At 36.9% G+C, this 12,783-nt stretch overlaps 1 pseudogene; it reads left to right on the forward strand.

Moving 5' to 3' along the window:
• Window positions 1-11,035: 11,035 nt before the first annotated feature.
• Window positions 11,036-11,135, forward strand: LOC138810476 (U6 spliceosomal RNA; annotated as a pseudogene).
• The last annotated feature ends 1,648 nt before the right edge of the window (window positions 11,136-12,783 follow it).

A 12,783-nucleotide genomic window follows, 5' to 3' on the forward strand; every position in this document is an offset into this window, starting at 1 on the left:
CACCCTTATCAAAGTTTAGATGGCTGTATGTCTCTAGGTTCATTTCTGGGTTGTCAATTCTATTCCATTGGTCCTGAGGTCTGTTCTTGTGCCAGTACCAATCTGTTTTGATTTCAATGGCTTTATAGTAGAATTTGAAATTTGGTATTGATATTCCTCCAGCAGTGTTCTTTCTGTTGAGGAGCGTTTTTGCTATTCTGGGTCTTTCATTGTTCCATATGAATTTTTGGATTTCCTCTTCTATTTCCTTGAAGAATGACGTTGGAATTTTGATAGGTATCACATTGAATTTGTAGATAGCCTTGGGAAGTATTGTCATTTTCAGGATGTTAATCTTTCCAATCCAGGAGCATGGAGGATGACATTGCCCCCATTTGTTAGGAAATGGAAAGACTTGGAAAAAAATTATATTCAGTGAAGTAAGCCAAGCCCAAAGAAACATACGTCCCATGATTTCCCTTATTTGCAATATCTAGTATATGTATGAGTCAAGCAGAAAAGGTCAGACAAGGTGATGTTAGAAAAATGAATCCTAAGATATGTATTTAAATGTTTTTTTTCTTTCATGCATTTGTTTCTAACGTATTTATAAGATTATTTCTTTGTTGCTTTGTATGTCACTCCCCCACTGTATAACCCCTGCTTTCACTGTATTTGATGTCGGTATAATTTGTCGAATGGAAGGGGAAAAACAAGTCATTTAAATAAGGATACATTTGGAACTGTTGCAACAATGAGAAGTACAAGTTGTCAAGTCGAAAACGAACTTTACATCTTGGGCGGGGATTTGGTGGGGGGGAGGGAAGATGGGAAGGGATGGGAAGGGTTAACTAAGGAGGAGGCTACAATGCTTGATAAGAAATATACTCACTCTCTTGCCCATGTACCATATTTTCACAATAAAAAAAAACAAAAAAACAAAAAAAAAATCCTAAATATTTTACCTCCATATCTTTTTGTATTTTTTCAGGTACTATTATTACTACAAAATCTTTAAATATAGAGGGTAAACACTGTAACACCATTTCTAATTCTGTCACATTTGGTCCTGCAAATAAAATATCATCCATATAATGAAAAATATAAATGTGAGGCCATTTTTGTTTAACAGTTTTTAAGGCCTTATCAACATATATCTGACACATAGTTGGAGAATTCATCATTCCTTGGGGCAACACCTTCCATTGGAAGTGCTGATGAGGGGTTTGATGATTTATTTGTCATAAAGAAAAGGCAAATCTTTTATAATCTTTTACATGTACAGGAATGGTAAAAAAGCAATGTTGTAAATCTATTACTACTATTGGCCAACTTTTACGAAGCATGGCAGGCAACAGTATACCAGGTTGAAAAGCCCCCGTAGGGTACATGGATGCTTTACCTCCTTGTAAATCAGTCCGCAATCTTCATTTCCCTGACTTCTTTTTAATAACAAATATTGTAAAATTCCATGGTGACATAGACGGCTCAATATGTCCTTTGGTTAACTGTTCTTCAACTAATTGATGAGTTGCTTCTAATTTTTCTTTAGATAAAGGACATTGTTGAATCCAAAGAAGTTACTCAGATTTCCATAATATCTCAATGGGCTCCATCTAAAAATGTTAAAATTGAATATGAGCTCCCCATTGTTCCAGTACATCTCTACCAATTATGTTAACTGGAACTTCCATAATATAATGTTTAAGGACAGCTGTCTGTCCGTCTTCTGATATTATAGTACCATACGACACTGAGAGCTAGAAAAGAGCAGCGAGAGAGCGCCTCTGGGCCTGGGCTAGGCCTTTATCTAGGGTATGGGCAGAGAAAGTTGTGGCCACATCAAATTCAGATGTGACCTCAGTGGATGCAGATGTGACCTCTTTCAGGTGTCCCAGTTGCCTATGTAACGCAGGTACTGGGTGGAGACTTTGCTGCAAGGAGGGTGGAGTCTTTCGCCATCCTGGAGCAGACCTTACATTCCAGGCTTTTAATAATCATAAAATAGGGTGTGGATTATTTCTGGCTACTTCCTGCTGACAAGAGGGGGTCGACAATAGGGGTAAAAGGCTGGAATTTGGTCCCCTCCCAGAGAAGGCAGTGAGCAGCAGTGGTCCCTTGGTGGCATGAGTCCTTAGATGAAGTCTGGAGAAGTCTCATGAGCGTTGAGTGGCTGGAAAAAAATACTAGAGAGCAAATAAATGGCAAGAGGAAGGACTTGGGGCTGAGAATGTTGTAGAAATGTCCCTAGCTACTTCTGATATCTGGTGACTAGGTAGAGAAGTCAGGTGACAAAGGCAAGAATATAAATTCCTGTTCAGTTAATACATATTGAGGTATAGACATTGGATGGGCAGGCTTCTTACTTCCACTGACCTCCTGGCTCTGGTTAATTTTGAAAGGGCAGGCACAAAGTAGCTGATGTGTCATCTCCTCTTACTCCTCTCCATGTTCCCTTGTTCCCCAGACTGGCTGTGTCTAACTGCTCATTGCTGTGATGGCTTGTCCCAGTTGGTATTCAAGGAGGTTGGAACTCAAGGGCTGGGCATGGTCCCTCAGCACTTCTTCTCAAGGCTAGTACTCTACCACTTGGATTTACAATAGCACTTCCAGTGTTTGGCTGCTTAGAGATAAGAGTCTTGAGCCATGCTTGCAGCCGGGCTCTTTGCAGGTTAGTTGGGAGATGGAGTCTTAGGGATTTTTCAGCCCGGGCTGTCTTTAAACTGCAATCTTTGCCACAAAAGCCCTTTATTATTTCCAATTAAAGCAACAAGGAGATCCAGTAGAATAAGTACAGCTTACCTGGTTCTTATCAAGAATTGACAGACAAATATTCTGAAATGACAAAACTCATTAGATGTGATGAGAATTTCAGCACACATATGCCTAGTATTTTAGAACCATGTAGTCAGTAGAATACACAACACAAAACAAAAAGGCTTATCAAGAATTGCCAACAAATATTCTGAAATGACAAAACTCATTAGATGTGATGAGAATTTTAGCACAGATATGCCCAGTATTTTAAAAACATATAGTCAGTAGAATATACAACACAAAACAAAAAAGGCAAAACAAAAAACCTAAAATTTTGAAAACAATGTTTAGACATCTTTGCTAACAAAGCACATCACATGGTTGGGCCTCATTTACCAGGGCCTGTGAAAAAAGCAAATTGCTAGCAAGGCATCTTAGAATAGCTGAATGGAGTAGTAAGTTTGGTGGAAGGTTAAGGGCCAGATGGGGCCAAAACCTTAAGCCACCATGTGGCCAAGATGGCAAACTCAAGATGGCGAATTTCTGAAAAAAACAAAATGCAAAGACACCCTGAACAAATAGACCAAGACTACAATTGGCTAGCCTTTGAGAGAGAACCTAGAGGGGGTCCGTGGGACCCAGCCTGCATCTCACTCTTCAGGGCACAAGCCAAAATGTAAAAAAAGAAAGGGAGAGATAGGGAAAGTTGGACATGAATGGCAGAGAGAGAGCAAAGAGAGCCTGAAAATAAACAGAATTCTGACCATTTACCATTGCAGTAGCCAAAACTGTCTACATCTGAGAATGGCATAAAAATGAGGCGCTCTAGCTTTCCAGGGAGTGCAGGAGACATTTCAATGGGGTTTCACGGCTCAGGCTTGATTCCCAGCACCCCATTAAATGAGTAGGAGAGTCAGTCTGGTGAGTGAAGGAGAGCTGACGAGGCAAAGCGTCTTGACTCCCCCCAGAGCCCTCTAGAGAGAGCAACAGAGAACCATAGAGTAGCTTCACTCACCAGAGTAGAGAAGTGGTGTGGATGAGGATGTGAAGGCCAGCAATGGTATCAATGCACTGTGTCTTCAGCAGACAGATGGGTTGGCAAAAAGCCATCAGAACTGTGGGTATTCCTCAGAGCAAAAAGGGAAAAACAAACAGAAAAAGTAAAAAGAGGGAAAAAAACAGAGAAATCCCAGCTATTATGACTTTAAGCCCTTTATCCGAGTCATGCCACCATTTATGTTAGGTTTTTAATAAAAGGTAGCTGAGTAAGAACAGCACCACGCACGTGGTATTCAGGTAAGGGGTAGATTTATTCAGTAGACCTGCTGGGACCAGGCAAGGTTGGCACTCCACGTGGTTCGGAAAGGCCTAGGAAAGAGAGAGCTGGGAAAGAGAGAGGAAAGAAAGAGAAGAGAGAGAGCTAGAAAAGAACACTGGGAAAGCAGAGAGAGAACAGAGAGGAAGAAAAGAACAGTGAGAACAGAGAGAGAGAGCAGAGAGCTAGAAAAAAACAGTGAGAGAGCTAGAAAAGAGCAGCGGGAGAGTGCCTCTGGGCCTGGGCTAGGCCTTATCTAGGGTATGGGCAGAGGAGGTGTGGCCACATCAAATTCAGATGTGACCTCAGTGGATGCAGATGTGACCTCTTTCAGATGTCCCAGTTGCCTAGGTAATGCAGGTACTGGGTGGAGACTTTGCTGCAAGGAGGGTGGAGTTAGCTCGCCATCCTGGAGCTGACCTTACAAGGACCATACACCATCACTACCTTCTTCAGTTTACCAATATCATCAACAGCAGCACCTTCATATCTGACTGGTTGAGATATACCATTCATAGGGGGTGGTCGAATTACAGGATAAGGAAAAAATAGGCATTTCATCATCAAACTCATGGTCTGAGCCCTCTGTTTTGTGAGGGAATGATGCTGTAAAAATTGCATCGGCCAGTGAAGGAGCCGAAGGCTGCTTTACTTTCACATTTTCAGGTTCTCCTTTCACTCTGCTAATTTCCAACTCCATATGTTGTAATTTTGATAAAATCAATTCCATTTGCTCAGACATTTTATTTACACTTTCAGTTTGTTCCTTTTCAGCCTTTTTTACCTCTTGTTTTTTTCTCTGTTAATTGCAATGCATCCTTATCTATTGTGTCCTTAACCTCAGATTCCAATTGTAAACCTACAATAGAAGGGGTGGCCTCTTTCTTTAAGTCTGCTATTAATCTTTCCTTATTCAAAGCTTCAAAAAGGGTATGTAAAATAGCCCAAGTGGACCAAAATCTAATAGGAATCTTTTCCCCTTCTTGAACAGCTCTTTCTACATTATTCTTTACTCGTTTCCAATTATCAACATCTAATGTTCCTTCATCGGGGAACCAAGGACTCCATTCCCTAACTACATTAATACACATTTCTATGTCAGAAGAAGAAATATTTAGACCATAAGCACCAAGTAAATGTTTAAGCATATGTAAGTACGGAGTAGATTTAACTTTTCCCATCACCCTGTAATTAAAGGTACTTACCTGAATATCCCTTCCTGAATTCAACAATGAAGGGTCCCTGTTTGGGTGCCAGTTGTATCATCTAGTGCCTTGGGGTCCCTGGGTAAGGGTAAAGAAATCACCAGGACACAGGGGATGCAGAGTGCATACAACAATTGCCACTCCATGGTATGCTTTATTGTTAGTGGGTATTTAAAGACAGGCAAGCATGATCGTGGCCAAGATTTGGTCAGAAGACATTGACACAAAAATTTCAACAGATACATTTTTACTTGACCTATGAGACAATGCCTTGGTATATTATTATTTTTGGGGGGTCCGATCGTGGGGCCTTAACTCTGGGCCTGGGCGCTTTCCCTCAGCTCTTCAGCTCAAGGCTAGAGCTCTACCACTTGAGCGACATCACCACGCCCGGCTTTTTTCTTTTTGCTTATGCGGTGCTGAGGAATCGAACTCAGGGCCTCATGCATGGAAGGCAAGCGCTCTACCAGTGAGCCACCTTCCCAGCCCTGTCTTGGTATATTATTATCTAAATTAGTTTAAATCAAGATCAAACCACTTGTCCAATCTCAGGAAAATGCTTGACCAGCTGTTCAACTATGCTTAAGCAAGCAGAAGAGCTACTTCCTCAGCTCCCAGGAGTCTGTGATGTGTTTTGAGATAGGGAGAGAGAACATTTTCCCTCTCTAGCCCGTCATACCAAGAACTTTCCTATTACTCAAACACAGTCCTCAGATAATCCTGAGGCCGGAACCTGCATCATTCTGCCCCTTCAACCTAGACCCTGAGTCTTCACAGGCTTTTACCTGTAATCGTACAATCGTAGCATCCTTTTATCTATGATATTTAAAAAGTATAAATATAAATAATATTTCCAAGAATAGCAGTGGAGGAAAAATGATGCAACCTAGTTTATAGTGGTGTTCTTTCCAGAACACGGAGGGCATCACATTAGCAGAGGTGCAGTGTATTTTCACAATGGAGATAAGCTATTCTTGATGTGAATTAAGGGAATTTTGAGGTGCACCCTACAAGTTGGAAACTGGTGGTCTAGGATGACTTTATGGCATAAATCTTGTGATTGATGGTCAAGAAATAATAGCTTAATCTGACAAACAACTGCTTACTCTTGAAGAATTAATTATAACATGCTTCATAGTTTTATCCTTTATCAGAATGTGGCTCTTTTTCTGTTCACTTCTCAGTCTGTAACACCCCATTGGAAAATGCACCTATTGCAGAATTACATAACATGCAAACAGGTATATTTTGAATCTCTCAGGAATGGAATGTTCAGAATTTGAAAATGAGTAGTTATTAGTCATAGGAATTTTGAAGAACACATACATTCTGTCCTCTTAACAACTTATTAACTTTTAAAAGTTATGGGTTTCCATAGAATTAAACTGTTTTCTCTTTTAGTATAAGAAAGTACAAAATTTATTCTATTTTCAAAATATTGGCAAGTATATTGTGAAAAACTTTTCTAGTTGGATATCATTCAAGTTGATGACCCTCTGATAAAGAAGAGGTAATTAATTCAAATTAGATGCTAAATAATATTGACTTTTAAAAAGTTACTTCATAAAGAATAATATTTACTATACCAAAACAGTGAAATTTTATTTCATCAGCTTATTTTTTAAATTTAATTTTAATGTGAAAGTGATGTGCACTGGGGTTATAGCCATTGGAAGGTACTGAATACATAACTTTTCAAACTTGTTATCCCCTCTCTCATTTTTCTCACAGTTTTTCCTTCATCACAATACCCCTCAGACGTTGTAATGTACATTTCCAACTTATTGTCTTGTGAGAATTGCTATTGCATTGGTTTGCTCTTTGTCCTTTGCCTCACCGTTTTTTTTTTGTTCCTGTTCCCTTAACTAATTAAGGTAAATGTATAGAAAATACACAGGGTACCAAAATCAAACACAGCAGAGGATAAACCTTAGGGGAAAATCTCAAAGAAAATAGAAATCACATAGTTCATCAAAAACAACAACTGCAAATAAATATTTCTTTTTCCATATCTTGGAGTTCATTTTGCTCAGCATCAGCTTATATGGTCATATATATGCATAACAAAGGCACTGGAAAATAGTAATTTCATGGATACTATATCATGAAAACAACATGTTAACTCTTTTTGTTGGTAAGGGCGGGATTATGATTGGTGAATTCACGATTCTGATAAAGGAATTTCAAAAGAGCTTTAAAATTTATGACAGGTAAATTTTAATTGTTCAAACTTTTTAACAACTTAGCCTATTAAGAACATTTAAAATTGTCTGGGAAAATACGCTTTCATGCAAAGAAATCCGTGTAGACTTAGTTGAGAGGGAGCAATGTGGGTGAATATGGCTCATTTTCACAGTAAACAAACAAGCCTCACAAACCTTGCTGTAAATCCTGTAGGTTCTCTTGAGAATTGTCCTTACCCAGGAAATATACTCTCACTGTGTGAAACAAGGTTGCAATGGAATTTAAATTCAAAGTTCTTTTAAAAAAAGACATCAAAATTTGTGAATTGACATTTAATTACTAAACAGTAATTCTCTGAAAAAGAAGGGAAGATGTAATTCAAAATCACTTACTTTAATAAAAGTATGAGAAAAGAGTAGTGAAGGTAGTGAAGAAAGATGAGAGAACCCATACAGGACTGTTTTATCTCCAGTGGTGTAATGGGATCTTGACCTTGTTTCTTCCATTCTATCTTCACAAGCTATAAAGTGTAGCTCAGGACTGGAGTAACCAGTTCAGATAAAGAATACTCAAAGAGTGGGGGCTGGGAAAGTGGCTCAGGGGTAGAACGCTTGCCTTGCATGCCTGAGGCCCTGGGTTCGATTCCTCAGCATCACATAAGCAAAAAGAAAAAAGCCGGAAGTGGAGTTGTGGCTCAAGTGGTAGACCGCTAGCCTTGAGCTGAAGAGCTGAGGGACAGCGTCCAGGCCCAGAGTTCAGGCCCCACGACCGGACCCCCCCCAAAAAAGAGAATACTCACAGAAGAAAATATTTGCAATTGATGTAGGTGATTTATAACCTTTGACAATCTATTCAAATCTGTTCAAGATTCTCCCCTACACCAAACTGTCTGTTAATACATTCCAAGGAGTTTCAATCCCACATATACTTGAAATGATGTCAGCTTATATTTCCATAATTCATTCATCTGCAATAACAATTTGCAAGACTGGAGACGTGAAGCTCCAAGACATGATTTTATTCTCATCGTTTTGGAAGATTAATCTTTAGTCAACAAGAAAGTTTAAACATCACTTAGAATTTATAGCTAACTACCAGTTTTTATAAATGGCTTTGTACAATGGTGTGTGATTATTTTATTTTACATGGGATGATATTTTCTACTACCTATAAATTTTGGAAAAAGAAGAAAACTAAAATTTACTACTGTAGAGGAATATGATAGCAATAGAAGACAGATTTTATGTTTGTCACATCTCTGATCAGTACTCATATTCAAGACTTAAAGTCATATTTCTTACTATGTTAGACAGATAGGGAAAATATATGATAAGGCAACACATGATAAGGCAACTATTAGTGACTTTTTAAAATGTACCTTCTTATATGATGAAATTTACTTTATTAGCTAATATTTGGGTTTGAATTATGGGAGGCTGATGTATTTAACACATTTCTGGAAGGCACCTACTGAACAACGCAAATGGTGCGAGATACTATTTCTACACTTTAATGAATGGTTGAACTTAGTGCTGGGTAAACAAATCAACTCTATTGTAACTTGATTCCTACACTTGAAAAACTTAATGTCACTATCATCTACTTGTCAAGTGTTATTTTGGTGAATATGATTATAAAAAGTTTATTTGAAAAGGAATATACTTTCAAGAGATTAAATGTATGTTATCATTGGTTTGAGAATGACAACATTTTTAGACTACAGAACCAAGTTTTACTGAAGTACCAGTGTTTTGAAGTACTAAGGGTCTTCTCAATTAATGGTTTTCGAAATTATATTTGAACTCCAAGTCAAGATTTCCTAGCCTTGGTAGAACAATTATGGATCTAACATTCAGGAATTATTTTTCGGCCTACCTATGCTGGACTGAAATCTTCCATTCATCATTAGGAGAGTGGTATTAAAAATAATCTTGTGACATTTGTGATTTTGTTTACTCATATGGGCTGGTCATCTGTAAATTGAAAGTTTGAACTACAGTACTTTCTGTCATATTTTGTGATCTCATCTTTCATTTTAAGTTGCCTTACATTTCACAATTGCTTACTGCTAATTCCTGCAAGGAATTGGGGCACTGAAATATTATAGGAAATGAGAAAATGAGATGGGTCTTCAATTACATTCTCTTAGCATGTTGCATGGGCCAAGGTGAGAAGTCTTGCCCATGTTATCTGATGATGCAGGTAACTGGGACCTGATATCCTCATACCCATGGGTACTGCAGAAGAATAATAGCTTTTAGGCATCATATCAGCAAAAATTTTGGTATAATCAGTAAGAACGCTTCAGAAATATGGAAAAAAAACACTCTGGGACTAGCAAGTTAACACAAGAAACACATCAGCAGTGTAAAATCTCTTCTAGATTAGAGGAAAACAATACTGCTTTTTTTTTTACTATGTGAATTCAGAAGACCAAGAACACTTAGAAGGTATCACAAGTTTATACCGAAGACATTGCATTGATACTTTTTATATTCTAATATATATTCTAAACCTAATTATTTATGTTCCAATCTATTTATGGGAATAATTTTAAATTTATTTGTCAAATTACCAATGAATTCTAGTAAGATTCACTGTGTGAAATTTAAGATCAGCACATATAAATATAAAATATATATGTATATATAATAGAAGAAATTGTTATGCAATGTTCCGTTGTGGTTAGGGCATCAAAGGCAACTCTGTTTTAAAGTATTATTCCATTATCTCTACCTCAGTTTTTGGTAGAGTTAGACCTAAAACTTTACCATTTGTAAATTTACAGCCTGGAGGCAAGAGGAAACACTTTGATTAAAACATTACCAATTTAAGGCCTAATATCGAGGAAAAACATATGGACTTCTCCAGGAGTTATGGAAATATTTGGTGATAGAAAGTCAGTAGTGCAAGTTCCTGCCTGGTTGGATGGTAGACAGGCCAGGATATTAGGTAAACATGAATATGAACATTTTTTTACCTTCTTGGCTTTAGCTAGTTTTGAAATGATAGGAATAATAAACAATTATATTTTGATAAAATACCTTCTATTCTGAAGAATTAAGTCTGAAGTGTTCATATCTCTATGAACCCTTGTAACTAAGATTAGTTTTGTTCCAGTAAGACAATCTATGCTGTCAGGTAAGATATTCTGGTTGGTCTGTTCCTACATGGAAGAAGGGTGAAGGGACAGAAAGACATTTGTACCACTGAGACCTCATTTAGAAAATTTTAAGCTGCAGAAGTTTAGAAGTAGCTCTTAAGCAAGGCTTACTTTGAATCCATTAGCTCCACAAAGCTAACTCAGTTGATAAATAAGTACTTGAAAAGCCATTACCTTTGAACTTAGCTATAAAGGCTTCAAAATATGATCAAATTTAAAATGAAAACGACAAAATAGTCATTGACAAAAAATTGCAAATATGAGCAATCGACCAAACAATATAAGTTTTTTCCACTATACATAGAAATTTAGAGAAATAAGATCAATAGCATTTTTAGTAACAATAAAGGTTCCTTGTTACAAATAGGCAACCAAGGATGTATGCCTGTATAAAGATTACATCGTTAACTACTTAAATTTAGAGGATACTCCATGCTTCAGCAGCAGGTCTACACAAATTACAACAATACAGACATTAACATGGCACTTGTACAAGGATGACATGAAAATTTGTGAATTATTCCATATTTTTCATTCTTCAAATGCAATGAAAAACAGTTATTAAAAAGTTGATTACAAAAATACAAGTGTAACAAAACCTGTAATTCATAGAATTAAAGGTTAGTTTGACATCAGTGTATTAAACTTTCACCTTCGAAAGGCCCTTACATAGCATAACCTTTACAATACTTGAAATTAGATAACATTATCTTTTTATCCCAAAGAAATAAAATAATATAAAGACTTAGGAAAAGGAATCTTAAACTTTTCCTATATGGAATGTAATCTGAAAGCACACATTTATTAATGAACCTATATATTATAAAACAATGTAGACTTCAAAGTATTATATCTAGAAGACAATGAAATAGATTATGGACTTTATACAAACATAGATACTTTTTTCAGACAATCACCAGGAATATCTTTAATTTCTATACTATTCTTTTCAACAGATAAGATAAAATTAAAAAAATCACAAACTCTGCAGAAATCATTATAGATGCATACAAACAACTCTTGAATACATTTTGTCATCAAAGTCAGGCAATTCACGTGGAAGAATAACATGGAATCCATAAATTTTTAAATTCAGATCTTGCTGTTATTTTGTATTATGAAAATATTTTGTAGGGACAGAAAGGATGGACTGGCACTTTTGAAATTTAAGAAACTTAACCAAACCATGACTACATAGGAGAACAATTTGTACAGCCTTCCACAACTTCAAAGAGTTAGTGATACATAATTATGCTTTTGGCAATATCAAATGCAGTTTCTTCCAAGTTGTTCTTCAGTCTGGTTTGAAATCATGTTTAAACAGAAGGAGATACAGCGTATCTTTGCTCTTTCTATCCCAAGAAACAATATTTAAGGAGGTCAAGAGGCCTTTAGTTTGGTGATTGGTATCTGCATCATGATGAAGTAAGAAAGAATCCATTCTGGTATTATTCCACATGTATGCACTGTGCAGGGGTGCCAAGCCATTCAGAATTCTTGCATGAATATCTGCCTTGAGCTACCAACTCATGGACAATGTCAAAATGTCCACTCTAGGATTCCCGATGATGAGGGGTATACTTACCTCATTTCTAGTATACATATGAGTGGCCTTTTTGGAAAGTAGTCTCAGCACTATAGTAGGCCGATTAATTTCAGCATCTCAAAGAAGAAATTTGCATGGATTATTCTCCATTATTTTCTTGCAATTGATACCTTCCTCACGTTTTCATCTTGTTCCTTGTCTTCATCAGAATTGCCTAACCAGAGACTTTGAGTACCAGTGGGAATGAGGTGTCCATGTATTTCCCCAATAGTTCACGTAGGATGAAATGGTCAGAAAAATCCGGTGAATTTTCTGCATGTTTTTTCACCATGATTTATTTTCTCTTTTTCCATTTTTACTATTTTAAATTATGGTAACTGGGGAGTACTGAATTGATAGAGAGCAGAGGAAAGATTTTCCTCCGTATTAAAATGCACAGACTGAAAATGAGGGACAGTGGTGTCTTCATATGCAGCTTATTCTAGGAAGGAGAAAATAGGAAACAAAGCCTACTATGTAAATGATTTGGGAAATACAAAGATATAGTGTAAGAGAAATTACTATTCAATATATGAGCTTTAAGAGCTTTCTAATAGATCCATTATTTATTGGTAACCAACATTAGAAAAAAAAT

Source organism: Dipodomys merriami, unplaced genomic scaffold (genome assembly GCF_024711535.1).
Source record: "Dipodomys merriami isolate MVZ:Mamm:240054 unplaced genomic scaffold, mDipMer1.0.p SCAF_1035, whole genome shotgun sequence".
NCBI classification, from domain to species: domain Eukaryota; kingdom Metazoa; phylum Chordata; class Mammalia; order Rodentia; family Heteromyidae; genus Dipodomys; species Dipodomys merriami.